The sequence below is a fragment of the Haliotis rufescens genome, unplaced genomic scaffold, assembly GCF_023055435.1.
Source record: "Haliotis rufescens isolate VD_foot unplaced genomic scaffold, xgHalRufe1.0.p SCAF_5, whole genome shotgun sequence".
Taxonomy (NCBI): Eukaryota; Metazoa; Mollusca; class Gastropoda; order Lepetellida; family Haliotidae; genus Haliotis; species Haliotis rufescens.
Genome location: NW_025964223.1, coordinates 58301719 through 58320749, shown reverse-complemented (window position 1 = coordinate 58320749; position 19031 = coordinate 58301719). Strand labels below are relative to the sequence as shown.

The 19031-nt window shown below is 42.7% G+C and overlaps 1 protein-coding gene across 1 annotated transcript in view; it reads left to right on the top strand.

Annotated features, from left to right (window-relative positions):
• LOC124140300 (ras-related and estrogen-regulated growth inhibitor-like) overlaps positions 1 to 19031 on the top strand; it is a 40341-nt gene that overhangs the window by 9342 nt on the left and 11968 nt on the right. The window lies entirely within an intron of this gene.

Genomic DNA, 19031 nt, shown 5'->3' with positions numbered 1-19031 from the left:
AGGTTATGTATACCAATGCCAGTTATATACTGCTCTACATAGTTAAGAGTTCCGTGAAGATTCCGGGCTAGAATTGGTCTTCAGCAACCCATACTTGCCGTAAAAGGCGACTATGCTTGTTGTAAAAGGCGACTAACGGTATTGGGTGGTCAAGCTCGCTTACTTGGTTGATACATGTAATCGATCCCAATTGCGTGGATCGATGCTCATGATGTCAATCACTGGATTGTCTGTTCCAGATTCGATTATTTTACAGACCGCCGTCATATAGCTGGAACATCGCTGAGTGCGGTGTTAAACAACAAACAAACATAGTTAAGAACCTCCCGATTCTTTCACATTACTATAGTTTATATGTCATTCTATGAATGAAAGAAAACGACCATTTTATTATGGACAATATTATTAACGTTTGAGTCGTATAGAAAAAAGTGTAGCAGCTTAAGGAAACTCTTTGACCTTATTTAGCATACAAGTCCCATCCTAGATTCCAATACACTTCTAACAGTAATTGCCTTGCAGTAAATAGAAGATTGGTCCTTATGTTGAAAATATAACAAGCAGACGTGTTTTCTGGTGCAAATTAATAAATACAAAGCGGTTTGTGTCAGTGTAACAGGAAGTCGAGATTGCCAGCGCATACCTTAGCGCTTAGCAAATACCTGTCATATAAAGAGTTCTTCTTCTTTATCTCTGCAGACAGGTACCCCGTACTTACCTGCCAATCAAATCCTCCTCAAGGTAAGAGTCCCCTCTTCAACCTCTTGTGAGAGTTATCTCCCTCTAGGCCTGCACTCGATTCAACTCAAGGGTAATAAATATGCCATGAATGTATATATCACTTACTCAAACGGATTTTTAATTGAGATGTTTTGTGGTTAACGTTTTTATAAATCGTTTTAGATAGGAAGCTGAGTAGGACAACTAACTCTTGTAAGACATCTTGTAGCTCTATTTTACGGCACATTGTCAGACAGATAGTATCTGTCACTAGCTATGTAGGGATAGCGTCTTTTTTTATTAATGAGCGTTTTCCCTATAATATATGCGTTTGTTACAAAGGCGGTATGTTTACGGTTCTTGCTTCTCTTATCACAAAAGGCTTGACTTTTCAGCACATAATAGGTGTAATTAAGCATGACCATGTAACCATTTGTAATGACAATTACAAGTAGACTTACACTTGTTCCCTGAAAGGAAATTATCTTATTTAAAAATAGATATTTACAAAATTTAGAAAATAAATTGAGCCAAGAGCAATGGTTAATTTAATATGAGGCAACCGAAGCTTCCCAAATCATTCTAGACTTGAGTTGGATTCATTTTTTTATATATATTCTCAAGGGTATCGGAGAAAGGCTAAATTATAAAGGGCAATGGTAGCCTCGTGGTCGGAGCGTTCATTCGAGTACCACGTGTGATAACCATCGCTTGTCCCTGTGATACTACGTAAAACCATACTCACGAACTCCACGGAATGACGTGACGTCTCTGGGACTGCGTGGAGGAAAAAGAACGCATTGACACAAGTTTAATATGGACTGTGATGTAGGTGACCTACTGATGCGCTCGCCTCGCCTCGCCGAAGAACCAGGTTCGAATCTGATTTGCAATATGTCTTTTACGATATGCGGAGCCCATTCATGACGTCCCCCATACGTGATAGAATATTGCCAAAATCGGCATAAAATCTCACTCACATGGTGTGAAGGAGATGAGATGGATGATGATCTATCATGGTAAACGCCAGACTTCTCTCAAGAGCATGTATAATCAATTTGATATGCGACCCGTGAAGATCCGGGGCAGAACGGGTCTTCAGCAACCCATGCTTGCCGTAAAAGGCGATTATGCTTGTCGTAAAAGGCGACTAACGGGATCGGGTGGTCAAGCTCGCTGACTTGGTTGATACATGTCATCGATCCCAATTGCGTGGACCGATTCTGATGTCAATCACTGGATTGTCTGGTCCAGACTCGATTATTTACAGACTGCCTTCATAAAGCTGGAATATTGCCGAGTGCGACTTAAAACAACGAACAATTGGATGTGCAATTAGTGTCAAATTTAATGACATTATCAAACTTGATTTCTGAGATACGAAACCTGGTGTCTGGATTAACAAAGTTCGTTGGTTGTATTAGTGGGCGTTTTGGAGTCCATCAATGAGATAGTGGTGTATCAGTTTACCATAATTTGAGCTACGGTTCATATCCAGTCGCGAAATAATGCATGGCCACAAATATATATACCGTATTTGACGTAATAAGCGCCCCGCTCTAATAAACGCCCACGGCGATATTTGCTAATATATTGGCTAGTGAACAACCCCAATTAGCACCCCTTCCGATTGATTAATGTACACAAGACTTATTTAATCGCATAAAATACGCACTCTTAATATGCACACTTAATTATGGGCAATTAAATTCGGGAAAAATATATCTGTGGTACATAAACATTTCAGGCTGTCAGCATAAACCACGAAATTTATCTTTCAACTCACCTTTTTTTTCACCAAAATAATATTTCTAATTTTGAGAGCGCCCTGGGCGCTTATTATGTCGAATACAGTAAGTAAAGATGTGTAAAGGATATGCAACGTAATGAACAAGGTTTCTCAAGCCGCGTGCTCAATTGTAATGGCGTATTTTAGGTTGGGGCTCTTCTGAATACGTTTTCTTAACACGATAACTATTTTGTATCGCACCATTTATTGTATCGCGACCTTGCAACCGAGATGCCAACAGTACAGCGACAAAGTGCATCGTCGGAGCCTACTTTGAGATAACCACCACCAAATGTCTCCTTCCACAACGTACATAGTGCTCGGTTATTAGTGCCGTCACGTCACACAATGAGCGTGCACTAAGAGCTGAGTCGGCATATCTGCCGAGTGTCGAGCAGAACAGTCCTCGCGATTGATGGCGCTATGCTCGAGCACATGTGAAGATGGGCGCGAGGTGTCTGGTTGCTGGTGTTGAAGGCAGCCTCTTAACGACTGGATGTTATTGGCGATGTCGTCAGACATGCTAACTAGGTCATGCCATGAATCGTTTCCCTGATATCCTCCATTTTTTACAGCTGCTAAGGTAATATGGGCTACTGGTTAGCTCGGCGGGTAAGACGTTCGCTCATCACGCCCAGGTCTCGGGTTCGGTTCTGCAGATGGCTACAATGTGTGAAGTTCTCCACCCGCGTTCATGGTTGTTGTATTGATGCAGTATAGCTAAAAGCGACGTTTAAAGTTACTCGCCCAACTGATGCAAAATACATTGATGGAGTGGACATGAAGAAGGCTAAAAGATACTTAATTGGGTGATAGAAATCCATTTCATGTAGACTTTTACGCAACGCACAAATGTAGAGATGGACTCAGAAAACTAATATACAGCGTCCTTCGGGAAGCACATGATAGTCACTGTAACTACAGCGCATCAAGGGTGGTTATAGGTGTCTGTCGTATCATCAATCAATCATGACCACTGTCCACATGTTAATTCATTCATTATTAGCTATTATAATAAGTAGTTATAATAAGTATTAATAAGTAATTATAGAAACGCACAGTGCACTGCACCATTTCATAACTTTACAGGACCCTTATATTGTCTCGGGGGTGGGGGGCACGGGTGGCTCAGTCGTCTTTGGCGCCGCGATTCGCTATGCAGAGTTGCGTCCCTTGAGCACGCCAGAAATCCCGGTTCGCCTCGATTATGTTTGTCAGCACCATACCCGTGCTCGTGGGTTTCACCGAAGTGGTAAACGTCTGAAGCCTGCAACACTGCATCACGGATTGAGTTAATGTTATGTAACGCCGCAGTCAGAAATACTTTAGCTTTATTTCGGCAGCCTGTAAATAATCGAGATCAGACAAACCTGTGACTGAAAACACGATCAACAAGTCATACCATGTGTAGTGTGTGTAAGATGACATCAGCCAAGTCACAGAACCTGGTGACAGAACGATGGTAGTCGACTCTTCGAACTGACACAGAGGCGAATGCTACCCACAGGCAACTCCTTATAGAGGAAGTGGTTTGTCTTATAGATATCATCTTCCTGAGGCAAGGGCGTTAACAGGCTATAAAAATCCAGTTTCCACCCTTGCCGGACTAGGCTGGAATTTTTGAGTTAAGTTTTGGCTGGACTAACGAGTTTGTGTATAGTACGGACGATTCGTTCTCTGGTCGTTGTAAACGTGATGCAGCGCAAATACTACGAGTACAAATCCTTTATATCGAGGGCTTCAAATATATAGCAGTACATCCGGGACGACCTGGCTAGGTAATGGCCTATACCATACGGAATCAATCAGAGACGCAAAGATCAATGGGGCGTCTCAACGAATGGGGCGCCGTCGATGTATCAATGGACGCAACAGACGCTTCAGTCGTCAAAATCTATGAGCAAACTGAATGTGTCGGTGAAATCACACCCTGAACTAGACATAAGGGCAGTGGAAAAATTGGAAATTTTGCAGCTTTTAGGGTCGTAACAAGAATGTTTTTTGACCTCCCGTAAAGGTCCTTCCGTGTATCTTATTAGTCCAATCTCCCCGTCAATCTGGTATCAGCATCTTCATCTTTGTTCAATACGATAATGTTTGTCAATCAACACAGCTGAACATAATGATTTCGACCCGACTCAGACAAAACGAAGGAACACGATATCCTATCTCGGGAACAGCTGTTAATGTGTTCTTCAACTGTTTATTGCGTCAGGCCCGGGGAACGTGTCAATGCTATCACTTGCTACCTCTATCAAGGGTGTAAAACAATATACAGGGAAGACGGGGAATGTGGGCCTCTGCCGCATTGCTGTACTGCCTCCGTACAGGTTATATGTGTCTCTAAACAAAGTCTTGTTTACGTTTATAATGTCAAAACTTCTCATGCAATAGGTACACGGTCTCTTCCCGTAGTCTCGGTTTCATCTCACTAGGGGGCGCTGCGACAGATACTAATAGGGTTAGACTTGCACAAGTCTCTTAGGCAATAATTATTAGTATAAATCATAATTTCTCGAGTATGCAAATAATATGTTGTCCCTATAAGAGACTGGAGTCCTAAATGTAGTGTCCACATATCTCGACTTGCATATTAGGGGAATAGAATTACTACACGTCCATGGACTTTTCTTTCAGTAGAGCCCTGGAGCAAGGCTATGATAGGGTATGCGGCAGTTATTGGTTGGGATTGGGATAGGTTACCCGAGTCGCAGTTCTTCGCTGGCCTTTCGGCTAGAGGCTAACCTTTCCTGTGTTGGCTTTAAGGGAGAAGCGCTCGTCAAGAGTGCAGGGCATATCGCTGAACCTGGCACAGTCGGGCACATTGTTATGCTATCGCGTGTCCAGAGATCTAAAGGAGACAAAAACTACATTTTTATGTATAAAAAACGCCGGATTGGGGTGACGTATGTTTGTGGATTGTCTGCACGTATCCTCTGTGGTATGCTGGTGCGGAGTCGAGTTATAGAGAAGAGCTGTGCCTATGTCTGGTTTGTTCGTCGGGGTGGAGACGTATAAACAACATGTGTTGTTGTTAGTGCTGTTTGTATCACGGTGCCGTCCCTGACGTCGCACCTGACCTATTCATTCTGGAGTAAGTGAGTGTTGATTTACGGAACAGTCTCCAATGCCCTAACTATATCATGGCGGCCCGTCAATAATCAGTCAATAGTTGATTCAGTGTGACGATGCACGCAATCGGGGTACGATGACACGCAATAAGCTGTTTGTCCTCAGGAGGTTGTATATTCAACTGTATCTCAAACTAACAATCCCGTCAGAACAGGTCTCCGTCTTTATCGTGGTAGAGCGTCCACCCGGAGAGCGGAAGTTCCTGAGTTTGATCCCCAGTCGCGTCATACCAACAGACATTAAAAGATGGTACTTGTTGTAACCCTGTTTGGCGCACCGCATTAATGGGCTAACACAAGAACTGGTCGACTCGGAGTCAGTATACTGCGTCTGAGCAGGGTATTCATGTTCTACTGGGGTATGGTATCTCAGTGGGCTAGCACTATAAAATCGGCATCAGTCCGGACTAGTAACACACACACACACACACACACACACACAGACACACTCACTCACTCACAATCTTGGACGCAACGTTCAACCCAATTTCACCTGATCACCTCACTCAGGATCGGGTTGTAAAATTGGCTTGGCTGACTTGGTATATACATGTAAACGTATCCCAATTGCGCGGAGCGATTCTTATGACATCAATCACTGGATTGTCTGGTCCAAACTCGATTATTTACCGACCGCCTTCGTATAGCGAGAATATTGCTTAGTGCGGCGTTAAACAACAAACAAACAAAACTGGTCAAATCGGCGTGCAACACAACTCACTCACTGTTCAAATCGGCGTGATATTACTCACTAACTCACGTTGTGATTCTTAACGCAATATGCTCAAGAAAGAAACACATATTTCTGATTTCTTAACTATATTACATGGATGTCAAACAACTTAATATCGCAAACGGTTCATGTACTCTGCGCGTTTATGACAGTAAGATTTTCCGATATTTAAAATTAAGAATTGTGTATTGCTTATTGTCAAGGTTTCAAGGTCATAATTTGTGTACCTCGATGTTTTTCGGTTCTGCCGAGATGCTTAAGTTAACAGATCGCTGAGCTCAATTCTGCCTCGACGTCCAAAGTCGCTAAATGGTTTCGTTCAGCCGCCATATTAGAGTGAAGGTTTTGGACATGTTTTATACCATTTTCTCAGTACTTGTCTGTCAAAATCTGATCAGTTCAAACTATTATCTCTAAAGCTTCCAAACTTTCCATACTTTGTGTCCGTGCACCATACTGCAGAGTTCTTAGAAAACATCATGAGATATGTCTTCCATGGCCTCCATATGAGTCCTACTTCAAAGTTGTCTTCAATCTTTTTCCAGGACTTCTTTAGTTTTTTTTTTTTTGGCAACTGAAACTTATCATGCAGAGGACTTGAAGAACTTGTATTGTGTAGTGAGTTTGTGCGACTGATTGCTTCTTCCGGACTACTTTAAAGGTACATCGCCCCGCGACCTCGGCGATCCGCTCTAGTGTCGAGAACGAGTTCTTGGGTGTGTTTCTGCGATCCGTACCGTGTGAAACACCGATTCTGGATCTCAAATACACCGTTTTCCATCCACCTGGTACTCAGAAACCAGTGGTCCGATTACGACAACATTTTGTGTGTGTTTGGAGACGATGATTGTCGACTGTAATCATCAACTGCAGCCTCATAGCCTAGTCTGCCTTACAGACCCTGATATAAATATATATCAAATACAGCCCATGCAAGTCTATGATGTTTGGCAAGTCTAGATTACTGCAGTACTGTTAGTCTACCTCATAGCCCTGAAGACGACTACGGAGAGAGATATAAAACATAATTTATGTAAAATCTTTTAACCTATCATTCTTGTGCTGCCGCGGGAAGGATAACAGGCAGGTAGGATGAATCGATATCTTTGTACCATCTGAGTGGATAAAGTGGAGGTAGCCCCAGTCTGGTATGTACCGACCAACTTAGACTATAGACTGGCACGGATGGCCCAGTCATCTAAGGCGCCTCGCAGAATTGCGTCCCTTAGTTGTGCCAGAATGCTGCGATCGTCACATCCCAGATTCGTCCTTGGTTTGTCAGCACCCGTGCTGGTCGATTTCACCAAAGTGCTAAACGTCTAGACCTCAAGCTCACGCGCCATGATATAACGGAAGTACTGTTCAAAACGGCGTTTAACCAAACTCATTCACTACTAAACCGTCAGTATGTATGCCAATAGTTCCTCCAGTGCGGCGTCTGGTTGTACCACCTGATAGTCCAGTTGAGGTAGTTCCCCGGCACTCCTTTCTATTGCTCGACGTGAGCTCACCTTGGCCAGGTATTTACTCTGAAATTCTAGTAATGTTAGGATCGGAAATATAGAAACCTGTTGCACTTTTTACACATACCAGTATTGCTAAACTGACTCACACCGGCTGTTCTTGACTTAAGAGATGGTATCTTTGGGGTTCCAGGAATTCTCAGAGTAGTTCATTGGTAATCACGTGCCTGGAAATTAGGGTAATGCCTTTACTCGCTGTATAATGTGTATAGTGTTGTAATACGTTCATACCTGTGTTTCCGGTAACCTCTAACACAGCGTATGTTAACTATAAAGCTACAATAAGTGAAAACTAGATGTGAGTGATGGTAATAAGGTTTTGTTTGTTTGTTGTTTAACGCCGCACTCGGCAATATTCCAGCTGTATGACGGCTGTCTGTAGGTAATCGAGTCTGGACCAGACAATCCAGTGATTAATATTATGAGCATCGATCTACGCAATTGGGTTACGATGACCTGCATCCACCAAGTCAACGTGTCTGACCACCCGATCCCGTTAGTCGCCTCTTACGGCAAGCTTGGGTTGTTGAAGACCAATTCTAACCCGGATTTCCACGGGTTGGTAATAAGGTGATTATCCTTTGGAATGTTAGGGGCGGCAGAGCTCCAGATAAGCTTTTGGTGTTGTGGGTATTTTACCCATGCATTTTAAAATCACTGCGTATCAGCTATTCTATCTGGGTATTCAAATTTCTGTTACCCACTAGTTTTTACACATGTGGGTATTTAAGTTAAATATTTAAAAAAACTATTCATCTAATCCCTGCAAACTGGTGTTGTGTGGGTTCGAGAGCTTTATAGGACTCAAAATACCACGATACTTCCACAAGAAAGTGTGATGGCAAATGATCAGGATGTAACTATCATCGTGGAGTTTGGCAAGGTTGACGGAATGCCCGTTTATAATTTCAAAATAAGTTGCTGATTTGCCAATCGAATACGCAGGGTCACTTCACAATATTTTGAATATACGCACAAGTTTTATTTTTGTAGCGTATCTGTAATGTTCGTTGCGTATTTGATACGCTTGGATATTATTTTACTGCGTATTTCTGCATTTCTGATGCGTTTTTTACGCAGATACACAGCTTATCTGGAGCTCTGGGCGGTCCGGTAGCCTAGTGGTTAAAGCATTCGCTCCTCACGCCGAAGGACCGCCTCCGTGGTCTTGTGGTAGAGCGTCCGCCCGGAGAGCGGAAGGTCCAGGGTTCGATCCCGGGCCGCGTCATACCAAAAGACGTTAAAAGATTGTACTTGTTGTTACCCTGTCTGGCGCTCGGCGTACAAGGACTGGTCGGCTCGGAGTCAGTATACTGTGTCTGAGTGGGGTATTCATGTTAAACTGCGGCATGGTATCTCAGTGAGCTAGCACTATAAATGGGCATCAGTCCGGACTAGTACAAGCAGCCACACACACAAATACACGTGCACGCACGTCGCTATATAAGTGCAATAATCTTGGACGCGACGTTAAACCCAATTCCACCACCACCACCTCACGCCGAAGACCCGGGTTCGATTCCCGACATGGGTACAATGTGTGAAACCAAATTATGGTGTCCCCCGCCGTGATATTGCTGGAATATCGGGTGGTCAGGCTCGCTGACTTGGTTGATGCATGTCATCGTATCCCAATTTCATAGATCGATGCTCATGATGTCAATCACTAGATTGACTGGTCCTGACTCGATTATTTACAGACCGCCGTCATACAGCTGGGATATTGCTAAGTGCGGCGTTAAACAACAAACAAACAAATCAGATAAGATCAGATGCGACTTTTTGAATAAACTTCATATGGTGACGAGCTACGATCTTTCATCCCCTATATATATGCCAGCACCGCCAGACATCTGTTCAAAAATTCCGGGTTTTCCTCTTCTCACGAAGTGGGCGGGGTGGAGCACGTGGGTTTGTTTACAATGTCGTCTTTCATCAAGTGCTGTAGTAGTGATAACACAGGGTCTTCCTGTATACAGACTATCTACTCTACGTCTTGTGTTACAGTCAGATAGACCCCAGCTGGATAAAGATGTCGGCTAAGTGGATCCAACAGGCCACATCAGTGGTAATTATAAGCCTCAATATGCCCTGATAATTGCAAATACCGTCTTTCTGTGGAGTCTGAGATACAGGCGTCTTGCTGGGTTCTGCACAATGCGCAGTCAAATTCTTCATCTTCTTATCATTATTACTCTCGATCTTAACCTTTATGATAAAGGGGCGGTCGGGTAGCCAAGTGGTTAAAGCGTTCGCTCCTCACGCCGAAGACCCGGTTTCGATTCCCGACATGGGTACAATGTGTGAAGCCCATTTCTGGGGTCCCCCGCCGTGATATTGCTGGAATATTGCTAAAAGTGGCTTAGAACCATACTCACTCCCTCACTTTATGATTAATATTATAGCTCACCGGATTGCATCTCAAGACTGATTAAACGTCATGAGAGTTTATGTCGTGGCGTGTTGTATGTCTTCCGTGCGTCGTTAAACTTGCATTTTGGACCTCTCTCAGATACTTGCCTGTGGAGTTGAATCAATGTGTAAATGTTCCTAGCTGTGATGCATCACTGTTTGTTTGTTGAACGCCACACTCAGCAATTTTCCAGCAAAATGATGGCGGTCTGTATATAAGCGAGTCTGGACCAGACAATCTAGTGATTGACATCATGAGCATCGATCTACGCAAGTGGGATACGATGACATGCATCAACCATGTCAGCGAGCCTGACCACCCGATCCCTTTAGTCGCCTCTTACGACAAGCATAGTCGCCTTTTACGGCAAGCATGAGTTGCTGAAGACCTATTCTACCCCGGAATCTTCACGGTACTTGTGATGATGTAGTAAGGCCATTAACACACCATACTGAGATAACTGACTTTTATCACCTTGTGACAGCATGTAACTCTTGATAAGAAAGGTGATAAAAAGGTTAAAAATCACTCTCCCTTTGTTTAGACACATTGACTGTGTTTACACGAGCGCTGCACGCGCCACAAACAACCTCTGTAATGCCATAAACAGTGAGGCATGCGCACCATTCTGTGCACCAGATGTGATGTGAAGGCACCGGCTCTGTGATGATACTAGATCTGCATGACCTTATACCGAGGGGTTGGCTCTGAGATGGTACTGGATCTGCATGACCTTATACCGAGGGGTTGGCTCTGAGATGGTACTGGATCTGCATGACCTTATACCGAGGGGTTGGCTCTGAGATGGTACTGGATCTGCATGACCTTATACCGAGGGGTTGGCTCTGAGATGGTACTGGATCTGCATGACCTTATACCGAGGGGTTGGCTCTGAGATGATACTGGATCTGCATGACCTTATACCGAGGGGTTGGCTCTGAGATGGTACTGGATCTGCATGATCTTATACCGAGGGGTTGGCTCTGAGATGGTCCTAGATCTGCATGACCTTATACAGAGGGATTGGCTCTGAGATGGTACTGGATCTGCATGACCTTATACAGAGGGGTTGGCTCTGAGATGGTACTGGATCTGCATGATCTTATACCGAGGGGTTGGCTCTGAGATGGTACTAGATCTGCATGACCTTATACCGAGGGGTTGGCTCTGAGATGGTCCTGGATCTGCATGACCTTATACCGAGGGGTTGGCTCTGAGATGGTACTAGATCTGCAGGACCTTATACCGAGAGGTTGGCTCTGAGATTGTACTGGATCTGCATGACCTTATACCGAGAGGTTGGCTCTGAGATGGTACTGGATCTGCATGACCTTATACCGAGGGGTTGGCTCTGAGATGGTACTAGATCTGCATGACCTTATACCGAGGGGTTGGCTCTGAGATTGTACTGGATCTGCATGGCCTTATACCGAGGGGTTGGCTCTGAGATGGTTCTGGGCCTGCATGATCTTATACCGAGGGGTCGGCAATGAGATGGTACTGGATCTGCATGACCTTATACCGAGGGGTCGGCTCTGAGATGGTACTAGATCTGCAGGACCTTATACCGAGGAGGTGGCTCTGAGATGGTACTGGATCCCGGCACGACCTTATACTGAGGGGTCTGCTCTGAGATGATACTGGATCCGCATGACCTTATACCGAGGGGTTGGCTCTGAGATGGTTCTGGGCCTGCATGATCTTATACCGAGGGGTCAGCAATGAGATGGTACTGGATCTGCATGACCTAATACCGAGGGGTCGGCTCTGAGGCAATATTTGATCTGCATGTCCTTATACCGAGGGAACTTGCTGTGAGATGGTACTAGATCTACATGGCCTATGGGTGAGTGGGTGAGTGAGTGAGTATGGTTTTACGCCGCTTTTAGCAATATTCCAGCAATATCACGGCGGGGAACACCAGAAATGGGCTTCACACATTGTACCCTTGTCGGGAATCGAACCCGGGTCTTCGTCGTGACGAGCGAACGCTTTAAACACTAGGCCACCCGACCGCCCCACATGGCCTATGGCCTTACACTCAGAGGGTCAGGTCTGCGGTAGGAGTGGTGTGGCGGGAGGTCACTAAGGGATTGTCAAGAATTATAACATTGTAAGACAACTGAGCTACGTCACTCTGATGTAGATATGTATGTGTGTTGAACGCTTTGGGCATGCTTTGTGTCGTGCAATTTAGCCCATAATAAGAATTCTTGTCATTATATATTATTTTATTGACAAGTCTGTAACGTTTTATTTTAAAAAAACAGGTCTCTTATTCAAGGGTGGTGATATATATACAGCAATTCCTATGTATTCTGAAGATACCGCTTACGATACGAAAACACACTCGGTTAAAAATACATGCTGCGTTAATGTGTAACACATATACAGATATGAGATCTTTGTGTTGAAGGATAAATATCAGTTCAAAAAAATTAAAAAGTTATGAATTCATCAGCTATTTATCTACAACATATAAATTATATAAGCTAGGTAACTGTCTTCCAGGTGCTACTGGGGCGGCGCGGTAGCCTCGTGGGTAAAGCGTTCGCGCGTCACGTTGATGTTCCGGGTTCGATTTCCTACTTGGGTACAATGTGTGAAGCCCATTTCATGATGTTACTGGAATATTGTTAAAAGCGGCGTTAAGCCATACTCCCTCACTTTCACACTACTTCTTGCCCCTCACCGGGTGAATGGTGGAACAAATACGTGGTGAGTCATATATATAATAGTCAGGGGCCACAGGTGGCCCAGTCGTCTAAGGCGCCGCAATACGCTGTGCAGAGCTGCGTCCCTTGGGCACGCCAGAAACCTATGATTGTGGGTTTGAATCCCGGTTCGCCCCGATTATGTTTCAAGGTTTGTCAGCACCATATCCGTGCTCGTGGGTTTCGCCGAAGTGGTAAACGTCTGAGATCTGCATCACTTCGGGCTTTCCTCCCACATTAAGCTGACATGCCGCGATATAACTTGAATACTGTTAAAAGCGGCGTTAAACCCAACTCACTCACTCATATATAGTTAGGTTGTGCTTACATGACATAAGAGTAATGTACACGGTTAACCCGATAATAGTCTTAAGGAGGTTGGAACGCCAATGTGAAAACAGTGGTTGCACTGTGAGGACCAACAACAGACATTATATCATTGTGACAATAACAACAGAAGTGTCTGTCTGGCGGAACTAACTCCTGTCCATAACACCGTGGAGTATTTCCTGGTTGGGCAGCTGCCCTGAGGCCTGTTGATGTCTGGTTTGTTTCATGGAATGCTTTTTCTTCCAATGGTTAATGTTTGTGTGGAGGATTTCGGTTCCTTGCCAGGAGATTTTTCGGCCGAGATTGTGGGTGTGTTGAATGAATTAAAAACATATGTCTTGTGTACTTTTGATTCTTGTGTCCACGGGACGTGATGTGTCTCCAATATACAGAGGTTATTTCATGTGTCTCGTGAAAATATCATGTTTCTCTTATCATCATCATCCTTTCGCCCGTCACGAACAAAAAATTTGAGGTCACTAAAATTCATATCATATATTTGGATATGATTATATACAAAATCAACTTTAAAATATTCTTGAAAGCTAGGAGACCGCTGTTAAAAGCGAAGGAATACACGCTGGTCAAGTAACAAAAATGGCGCTTTGCGAAACGACCAGTGTCGATTGACGAATAAAATGAGATATTTACAGTTTATAACAAAACATTTTCAGGAAAATAATAACTGCAAGAAGCGATATTAACTCCATAAATGACCATCTGTCATTATTTGGCCTTGTTATTGTGGAACTAACGTTAAAAGATAGGCAACAGTTTTTGGACGGGCCAGACACTTGCGATAAAGGGAGACAATTTGCGGGGAGGCAACTCTTGAATGAGAATAGTTCTGTCAAAGTGTTGTGTTCACTGCAGTGAAACATCAAGTGTTATGTTCACTGCAATGAAAATTTAACTTTTATCAACCTCAGAAAACTCATCTCTTTCACATCGAAGTATATAATAAATGTGTTCCCACGGTCGAGACGTAATGTTTCTCCAACATATGTGTCCACACAGTCGAGGCTTAATGTTTCTTCAATATATGTGTCACCACAGTCCAGACGTTATGTTTCTTCAATATATGTGTTCCCACAGTCAAGACGTAATGTTCCTTCAATATATGTGTCCACACAGTCGAGATGTAATGTTTTTTCAACATATGTGTCCACACAGTCGAGGCTTAATGTTTCTTCAATATATGTGTCACCACACTCGAGACGTAATGTTTCTACAATACATGTGTCACCACAGTCGAGATGTAATGTTTCTTCGACATATGTGTCCACACAGTCGAGGCTTAATGTTTCTTCAATATATGTGTCACCACACTCGAGACGTAATGTTTCTACAATACATGTGTCATCACAGTCGAGATGTAATGTTTCTTCGACATATGTGTCCACACAGTCGAGGCTTAATGTTTCTTCAATATATGTGTCACCACAGTCCAGACGTAATGTTTCTTCAATATATGTGTTCCCACAGTCGAGATGTAATGTTTCTTCAACATATGTGTCCACACAGTCGAGGCTTAATGTTTCTTCAATATATGTGTCACCACACTCGAGACGTAATGTTTCTACAATACATGTGTCACCACAATCGAGATGTAATGTTTCTTCAACATATGTGTCCACACAGTCGAGGCTTAATGTTTCTTCAATATATGTGTCACCACAGTCCAGACGTAATGTTTCTACAATACATGTGTCACCACAGTCGAGATGTAATGTTTCTTCGACATATGTGTCCACACAGTCGAGGCTTAATGTTTCTTCAATATATGTGTCACCACAGTCCAGACGTAATGTTTCTTCAATATATGTGTTCCCACAGTCGAGATGTAATGTTTCTTCAACATATGTGTCCACACAGTCGAGGCTTAATGTTTCTTCAATATATGTGTCACCACACTCGAGACGTAATGTTTCTACAATACATGTGTCACCACAGTCGAGATGTAATGTTTCTTCAACATATGTGTCCACACAGTCGAGGCTTAATGTTTCTTCAATATATGTGTCACCACACTCGAGACGTAATGTTTCTTCAATACATGTGTCACCACAGTCGAGATGTAATGTTTCTTCGACATATGTGTCCACACAGTCGAGGCTTAATGTTTCTTCAATATATGTGTCACCACAGTCCAGACGTAATGTTTCTTCAATATATGTGTTCCCACAGTCGAGATGTAATGTTTCTTCAACATATGTGTCCACACAGTCGAGGCTTAATGTTTCTTCAATATATGTGTCACCACACTCGAGACGTAATGTTTCTACAATACATGTGTCACCACAGTCGAGATGTAATGTTTCTTCGACATATGTGTCCACACAGTCGAGGCTTAATGTTTCTTCAATATATGTGTCACCACAGTCCAGACGTAATGTTTCTTCAATATCTGTGCTCCCACAGTCGAGATGTAATGTTTCTTCAACATATGTGTCCACACAGTCGAGGCTTAATGTTTCTTCAATATATGTGTCACCACACTCGAGACGTAATGTTTCTTCAATATATGTATCACCTCAGTCACTTCCAGTAGGGGGCGTGGCAGGCAGGGTGGGCACTTCACCTGTGAGATGATGTACATTGTCTTGCCAGAGGTTAATGATGCTTAACCTGCTCTTTAAGACATTGGCTCCTTGTATTTCTCCCATCCACTCAGTAACCATGGCGATTGTAAACACATGTTAGTTCTTGTTTCTGCTAAGAGGCCTATCTTCAGGAACAAGCTGTGCATAGTCCGACTCATGAGTAGCATAAGTAGCATACACTTGTGGAACACAAACGTCTGACTGCCTCCCTGTGATAGCCTGTACATGCATCATGTAGAAACTGGTTAACATTTACAGCAGACTGGCTGATTGAAGTCACAAGATAACCAACGTATCTCTCTATAGTCAATATGTGTTATTCATAATACTGAGAGGCCATTGGCCTACAGTACATGTTATATAGTAATGGGTGCATATATATAAGGTAACACATTTGGAACTTCTTAGCCTCATAGCATCCAATATGTTCATTGACAGCGTTTTCGTTGTCACTACATTCTTACTTGATATTAACGAAACAAATTTCTGTAAACTTGGATTTCGGATATAATATTAATCAATGAACTGTTTTCTGAGTTCAGCATACAACGGACAAAGTAGTAAGAAATGGTATTCACTTTTAACAGTATTGAAATCACAAATCTGACAAATGCTGTGTTCTAAAGAGTTCGTGTGGACCAAATCTGAATCTTGCAAGCGCAATTCGAAAAGTTTCTAGTGTTTTTAATATTTGATAAGTACTGCTCTCCGAAGCTTTTTTTAAAGAGGGAATAACGTAATAGTTTTTTGGATACTGATAAGGAAAAATGCCAATTTTGAATGAACATATCTTTCAGGGTCTGAGAAAAAGCATCAATTAAATGATCTGGTATATACGTGTCCTGTTCTGTCCATATGTTACCATAACAACATGAATAAAGCTGATGCCTAACAGAAGATACCCAGTCAGTCTGTCCACGTTGAACATAGAGTAATAGCATGTTATAACATTTCTTTGGAAATCTTGTTGCAGGCATTTTTAAACTAATTTAATCCAATATATTATCGTCTTTAACTTAACATAGTTAATAGGTATCGTCCACATTCTCCGTAGACCATTATATTAGACGTACTGGGTTTCACACCAAGGAATCTTTTTCATGTATATACATGTACTTTTTCTTAAACATCAATTATTTCTAATCCCCAAACGTCTGTTCCATATAACAAAATTGGGCTTAATTTTGTATCGAAAATCTTAAAGAATGTATTATAGGATATATTTCCAAGACTTCCAATTAGGATCTTCTTAGCTTGTGCGGCAGCTTAATTAACATACATCTTCCATGACAATCTATTTGTAAACTATACACCTACGTAGTTATAGAACGATACAACATCTAATGAATGTCCATGATAAAACCATTTCTCCCTTCTAGCTAGTGTTCCACCATTTTTAAAAACAATAACTTTTGTCTTCTTCTTGTTGACGGAAAAATACCATTCTTTGCAATAATATTCAGCTGATTAAATTGCTTTTGTAGTCCAGGTATTGTGCTTGAAAACATTACTATATCATCGGCAAACAAAAGAAGAAATAATTTTATAGTTTCCGGGTGAAGTATCCGGGTGCCATCAGAACAGTTCTGCTGAATAGTGTTGAGCTAATTCATTGATAAAGAAGGAGAACAAAAACTTGCTTAGAATGTACCCTTGTTAACGCCAATATTGCTTTCAAAGATGTCAGAGACATTACCGTTATTTCGCTCACAAACCTTTACACTCTGATACATACAGCATATTAACTTTCATATTTTACTGCCAAGACATGTGCTTTGCAACGTGACCATAATTTATTTCTGCTAACATTAGAGAAATCTACAAACAAATGCGTATAATATACCACCCTTTTTTGCTAGGCACTTTTGTATTATTGTTTGCAACATAGATATATTAAATTAAATCTCTCTAAACATGGCACGCATCTTATTAAACTCTGGTAGTTAAAGGAGTGCGATCATCGTATTTGTTTGTTTGTTGTTTTACGCCGAACTCAGCAATATTCCAGCTATATGACGGCGGTCTCGAAATAATCGAGCCTGGACCAAACAATCCAGTGATTGATATCATGAGCATCGATCTACGTAATTGGGATACGATGACATGCATCAAACAAGTCAGCGAGTCTGTCCACCCGATACAATTAGTCGCCTCTTACGACAAGCATGGGCTGTTGAAGACCTATTATAACCAAGCAATAAAAAACAATTTGGGGAACTAAAGTTCATACAAAGGACATATTTGCTACTGCCCCGGACGAACCTTTCATTTTCCGACCCTGCATAAAATCGCATAACTCTATCACTAGCGCGTAATTCAAAACCATATATGTCGTTTGTTTGTTGTCGTTTGCTGAAATCTTCAGTCAATCAAACCTTGGCGGAAAGTGTTTTGTCGAAGGGCTGTACTAATTGTTGGTCTAACAACCCGGGGTCATAATATTAGCCACATATCTTGTTATACCTGGTGTCGTGTTTCTTGTTGCTCTAGCTGGTTCACGTCCGTGGATGTTGTGAATGTAAACGGCCACTACATTAGGCACATTAGGCCCCGGCCTGTCTGCGTGACACTATCTTGTCTTGTACATCTTGGTAATTTCTTTGCTCAGTGTACTCTAGTAGAGCGTTAAAGACGTGGAAACATTAGTTTGCACCCCCTCCCGAACCCCCCGAATAGGGATTATAAGTACCCGTCGTACGTGGAGTGAGTGAGTGAGTGAGTGAGTTTTGGTTAACGTCGCTTTGGACAGTATTCCTGTTATATCATGGCGTATCAGCTTGATGAAGAAGGAAAGCCGAGAGAGATGCAGGTCTCAGACGTTTACCACCAAACTTGGTGAAACCCACGAGCACGGGTATGGTGCTGACAAACCTAGAAACATAATCGGGGCGAACCGGGATTCGATCCCACGATCATAGGTTTCCGGCGTGCCCAAGGTCCGCAGCTCTGCACAGCGAATTGTGGGGCTTCAGACGACTGGGCCACCCGTACTCCCGATACTTGAATATCGGTTGGATATGTGGACTTTCTACTCGAGCTGCACTCGTTTGCTTACTGTCGTTATTCTAAAGCCTG